The sequence below is a fragment of the Suricata suricatta genome, chromosome 2 (genome assembly GCF_006229205.1).
Source record: "Suricata suricatta isolate VVHF042 chromosome 2, meerkat_22Aug2017_6uvM2_HiC, whole genome shotgun sequence".
In the NCBI taxonomy this organism is placed as follows: domain Eukaryota; kingdom Metazoa; phylum Chordata; class Mammalia; order Carnivora; family Herpestidae; genus Suricata; species Suricata suricatta.
In genome coordinates this window covers 180,429,520-180,435,823 of record NC_043701.1, presented here as the reverse complement: position 1 = coordinate 180,435,823, position 6,304 = coordinate 180,429,520, and positions in this window count along the sequence as shown.

Here is a 6,304-nt window from a genome sequence, read left to right as displayed (position 1 = left end):
TGAACCCCGGCTTGACCACTTGGCTGGTGCCCTTGGGGGCCTTCCCTGACCCCTTTGAAAAAGAATCTGTCAGGTGGTCTATTTAATGTCAACATGAACACTGGGTATTGAAGAATTCATGCCAAAAGCTTTTCAATAGCAGAAGGAGAAATATCTCCAATCGATACAGTCTAGCCTCTGGGGTCTGATGGAAGCTTTGAAAGTTTCACGGTCATGTTCAGAGGAGCCCATGAAGACATTTTGGCAGGTCCTGGCCTTCCTGCTTGAAGATCTCAGCAGGGATGCTGTCGACGCTTGGAACCTCCTAGTCCTCACTGGTTGACTTCAAGGTCCACTCTTGAAGGTCTGGGTGAAGGCCAAATGTCATGCTTGAGCTGACTTTAAACTTTATTTGATTTTACTTCCCATAATGTGAAGGCTTTCTAAGGCAGATTCCAGGGAGACTGATCGGAGAATGGCTCCCCCTGCCACAAGGGGCGGGGGGTGGAAGTGCCTCCATGGAAATGTGGACACGTTCCTGGGGCATGCTGGGAGCCCTCCAGGGTCGGGACCAGCAGTCCTGCACCGTGGTATCTTCAGCACCTTTTGCAATGTGGAGCATTGCCTGGAGAGCACTTTTTCTAGAATCCATGCAAACTCCTGATGTGACAATAGCCAGTTGAGCTTCACCCTTAGTAGACTATCACATGCACCACTGTGTTTTATAGCTTAATGTTTGTGCCCTCTGTTTGGCTGGGTCTTGAACTGTTATGAGACATTGATCATAAGTTACTTGTGTTCCCATGCCTTCTCTTTAAAAAAATCTTCTAATTTTGTTTCTGACCACAGTAGTGATACATGTTCATTTGGGAAAAGCCTAGTGAAGGTGGGGGGGGGGAAGAAATTCAAGTAATCCTAAAACTTTTTGAGTAACCTTCCATTTTCCTATAAATCTGTATACATATTTTTACAAGAGGATCATTCTATTTATGTATTTACTTTTCTTTTTTTTAATATTTATTTTTGAGAGATGAGAGAGACAGAGCACAAGCCGGAAGGGGCAGAGAGAGAGGGAGACACAGAATCTGAAACAGGCTCCAGGCTCTGAGCTGTCAGCACAGAGCCCAACCCAGGGCTCCAATTCATGAACCGTGAGATCATGACCTGAGCCAAAGTCAGACCCTTAACCGACTGAGCCAGCCAGGTGCCCCTGCCTTTCTTTTTTAATGAACAATATAATCTAAACATTTTTGTGTCGTTCTATGTTTTTCTATGACTCCATTGGGTTCAGCTTTATGTTCCAGTTTTTTTTCTCTAACAAATAATATAATGAACATGCTTGGGGATAAATCATTGTGGGTATTTTCTTGGGGTGAATTCTCAGAAGTAAAATGGCAGGATCATAAAATATGGATATTTTTAAGGCTTTTGGGGAGCTATTGCTACCAAATTACTCTTTGCTGCCAATAGTAATTTCTTAATTCTGGTCCTGATGCCAGTCCCGCAGCTCCGTTGAACAGTGTCTAAAGTGTCCCTGGCTCTCCCGTTGGCATATGTTGCCAAGAGCTGAACTTTGTAGATGAAACTTCCTCCTACGGCATTTCTTTGTTCCTTGCAGATGAACCGACCCTGAGGGTTCCATGTCTCCCATGGCTTCTTGTTGAAATGTGTCTTTTAAAATTGATGGTGAATGCAATCTCCAACTTGAGATTGTGGTTATTCAGGAAGGCAAGGTGGTGCTGTCCACTGCTCCATTACTGGGCTTTCATTCTTGTAGATTTCCCACTCAACAAATCTAGTTGATTTCTCCCCCAAGGAGAGCCTATAGGTAAGAGCCCCCCTCACCCGGGAATAAGACCTTCTCTCTTATTCTCTCTCTAGAGACCAGCTTTATGAAGGTTTTGCCTTGTAGAACTATTCCAACCACGGGATTATTTTGCCTAGATAACTCCCTGGTCTCCAGGGATGGCCTTGGCGATTTTCCTAGGAAGCGAGCTGAGGTGTTCTGCAAAGCAGTTTTTTAAAAACTCTGGGCTGTTATTTGTGGCCTTTTCAGATGAAGCAGCAATTGGCCAGAGCAAGAGATGCTCACGACCCCGGTCTGTCCATGCGCAGGTCACAGATGTTCTGGCCAATGAGAAACGAGAGCTGATTTGCTCTAAGGGCTAATTGGCTGATTGTGCAACTCCATGCCTACTATTTTAAGGCTGTGTATCTAGCCCCAGCTTGGCAGGCTTGCTGGAGACATCTGGCAACAATGATCAGAATGCCTTTTTTTCAAGGAGGCTCACAATCAAGTCATCTGTGGACTCACAAGGAAAGGCTCATTGAGTAGAGCCAACATGTTTCAAAGAAAAATATATTTTCATTAACTAGCCTCAAAGCAGTAATTATATGTTCAGAGAACACAGTAAAAATTTATTTCTAAATATTTGGCAGTGAAAAGTTGAAGGCAGTGTGTGTGTGTGTGTGTGTGTGTGTGTCCAACATGTTGCATGTGTTTTAAATAAATCCAGCATCTTCCCCTCAAAAAGGAAGCAGGAAATGCAATTGTAGACTTAATTTTTAGCAACAGGATGTGTTTCTAAATGCTGCTAATATATCAAAAGGGAGATGTGGTTAAAGGCTTTGCAACTGTGAAACAAATGAGGTATCTTTATTTTTTTAAAGCACGGTGGTGTCTGAACAAGGAAAGCCAAATTTCCACCCAAGGATCAGAAGCAACAGGGGTATCTTTGCATGAGATGCAGCTGAAACTTCGATGCTCCCCCGATCTGATTCACGGTAAATAATCACAGTTATCACAGAACCATTAAAAGCCTATTAACTTGAATTCCCACAATTCCTGCAGGGCAAGGGCAAAGAAAGAGCAAAATAACTTGGACTGTAAATGTAACACAATGTTCAAAAGAGGAGTATCTCTTTTAATTACGCCAGAGAAGGAAGATGTCTATGGATACATCCACCCTGGCAGATGGCTGATGGAGGAATGCGACATGGAGTCTCAGGACGCTCCGGATGTTATGGAAATGATTTCTCCGCCAAGAGACCGGGACAGCACCCGCCTATTCCAGACCCTTTTTCTGAGAGCAGGAGGAGTGGACGGCTTGTTAAAATGTGTTGACTGCTGGGTAGGCTGGCCGGACAAACGCTGTGCGGGGGCCGATCGAATCCACCTAAAAAGAATCCTCAGGCTCATTCGGTGAAAGCAAAAATGCAACGAATATTCAAGCCATTGTCATATGAGAAATTTGATGTCGTGTTTTTCCACCCTTCAGTGCCTTTGCTGACATTTCCCCTAACAATGTTATTATGTGCTGTACAGTAAGACAGTGCAGTCAATAAGCTGCTTTGAGACCTCAGATAAAACGCAGAGTTCTTATCTCACTGCAGAACAATTACAGGCGTCACATGGCTGCGAGCCCTGTGCAGACGAATGATGAAGTCTCTCCCCAGACCTCTGGGGCCGCCGCGGCAAGGTGCGCACCGGCTCTACGGGGCCCTCGCTCACGCGCCTCTGGCAGGCTGGACTCAATCCTCGCCTGGCCTTTGTGCAGGAATGCTGGAATCACCCGAGGAGAGAAAGCGTTTTCTCTCCGCTGTCTCTGACTCTGAAACAACCAATTCCAATCAATCTACCCTCACCTAAAATGAGTTCTTCCCGCATGAATTACCCACATTCACTGCCCAGCTTGATCTCGTTCCCGCAATGGATAAAGCAAATGGCTCAGTCCAGAGGGAGTGGGTTATTGACTAAGTGCTTAATTAGGCACACAACCCTGATGGGGTCATTCTCCTACACTCAAGACGACTGGACCGTGGCCTGGCAGAACCGTGAATCTGGTTTGCTCTCATTTGCCTGAGCCACAGTGGAATCAATGGGGCAGCAATCTAAATTAAACATTAAGACAACCACACAGGGTCCTCCAGGGGAAAACATGATTCACTCCCTACTTCCATATCAAGCACACTGAAGGCTTGTGTGGTACCGTCTAGAAAGGATTTGAGCACCTCAGAGAAGACCTTCTGGGTAAATGTGAACTCTTTTAGCCTGTTTGACTTCTGAATCTTTTAAAGTCTAGGACGACAGTGATCTTGGTCCAAGGATTAGTGCCTCCCCGCAGGTGCAAGATCAAATGTGCCCTCAGGGCTTTCTGACTCCACTGTCTTTTCATAGAAGGATGGGAGAAGTAGGCACTGCCAACATGGCCGAGATGGGTCTCACATGCCTCCATGGTGGCACTTGTCAGACTTTTATGTGCATATGAATCCTCTGAGAGTCTTGTGAACACGCACATTCTGACTTAGTAGGTCTGGGCAGGGGCCCGAGAATCAACATTTCTAATAAATTCCAAAGTGGGGCCCCAAGGGCTGCTGGTCTAAAGACCACATTGGAATAGATGGGAGGGTTCCTTCCTTTACAGCCAACTCAAACAGAGAGGGGAGGAGGGACAAAAATAGAGCCGATGTTTTGGTGACAAGTTACGTTGGAAACCCGAGGGGGAGGCAGAAGGGTACAAGGAACCAGCCAGACCTCCCTCAGGGGAAGGGGCTGTCTACACTGGCTTTGAAGCCACATCCTGTCCGGTTCCTCCATCAGGGTATCGTTTATGGAGCGAATGGAACAGGCAACATTGCAAGACTTAATGCTGTATCTATTTCCTATTGGCCTTTGCAAGGCACCCCCGATGGGCAGAAAGGCCTTGGAATGTGAAGAAAGAACAGGAGCGAGAAAGGACGAATTGGTGGTCATCCACACCATTAACTGAGTTGATGAACCTGAGGTCCCTGGAGAGTTGGAGAAAGAAGGGCCTAAAGCCAGAACTCAGCCCAAGTCTGTCTTTCTGACTTTCTCTTATTATTATCTTTGTAACAAAGGCTCTTTTATTAGCTTGCAGTTTCCTGCCAAGTTGATGAACTCTCCGTTATGGTTTATAGTACAAAATAAGAGGGTAAAGGAGATTTTAAAAGGCCCACGGATCTCTTCTTCGTTTGAGGACCTGCCTCTGCTCCCACCCGGTGGCGCAGAGATGAACTTTCTGTCACATTCCAAGACACCGCTCATTTTCTCTTCAGCTGAAAAATATATTATTTATTTTGCCGTTTTGCTCTACGATTCCGGAGGCCGGCATTTTCCATTTTAGTGCTCTCCGTTTTGAACCACGCATGTAATTACGGCTATCTTTTATTCCGCGTTTTCGGAGGACTCTCCCATTCAAACTGTGAGAGAGGACAGAGCAGCTGACTTTCCAGGGGGGTGAGACCAAAGCGTCAAGTCTTCGCGTCAACCTCGGCACGCACGCAAACGCACAAGTGGAAACAGGAATCAAAATCCCAACAAGTGGAGAAACGGGCGCCAAACTAAATGTCTCCACTCGTCTTTTCTCAGCATCTGGAGAAAAGAGGCTCAACGCATCTGCTGCCTTTCAGGTGCAGCCTATTCTAAGGTGATTTTATTTAAAATGCCGAAGCTCTCAGGAGGCTTTCTTGAGTCTCTGCTTCCTAGTGACATTGGCTATCGGGTCAAGGTCACAGAGTGCTAGGGGCCCGTGCACTGCTCTGGATGCCCCGAGTGGCCTGCCTTCTGCTCCTCCCTCCAGCCTCTGCTCGGGCCACATTGAAGCCACCTCAGTCACTCTTCTTTTCTTTTTTTTTTATTAAAAAAAATTTTTTTTAATGTGTATTCATAGTTGAGAGACAGACTGCAAGCATGGGAGGGGACAGAGAGGGAGACACAGAATCCGAAGCAGGTCCAGGCTCTGAGCTGTCAGCACGGAGCCTGACGCGAGGCTTAAACTCATAAGCCATGAGATCATGACCTGAGCCGAAGTCACACGTTCAACAGACTGAGCCACCCAAGCGCCCTGGCCACCTTTCTGATTCATTCAGGCCTCTCTGTCAGGTGGTCTTGGAGCACCCGTGCATCTCTGCTATGACCCACTGTTTGTGTGCAGTGTCTCTGGAGGATGCGCACCATGAAGACGGAGGCATGGTTTACTTTGTCTTTCTTTGTCTCCAGCACAATTTGCCAGAATGCCTCACCTGAGTGACCAATTCTCCAGATTACCAATTACCAAAAGTGTCTCTGGAAACAATTTGAAAAATTTATAGCAATTCATGTTTCAGCAAAGTTATAAAAAATTCAGCCATCACAATGACAGGTGCAGGTAATTTGAATTTGGGGTATCACGTGTATGTTGGCAAATGTAAGGGTTTTTGCAAATGTTACCCTGAGTTACTTTCTGTCTTTTAATTCAATACATTTCCTCCTTGTCTTCTTCTTCTTCTTTTTTTTTATGGGAGACAGAGAGAGAGGGAGAAGGTA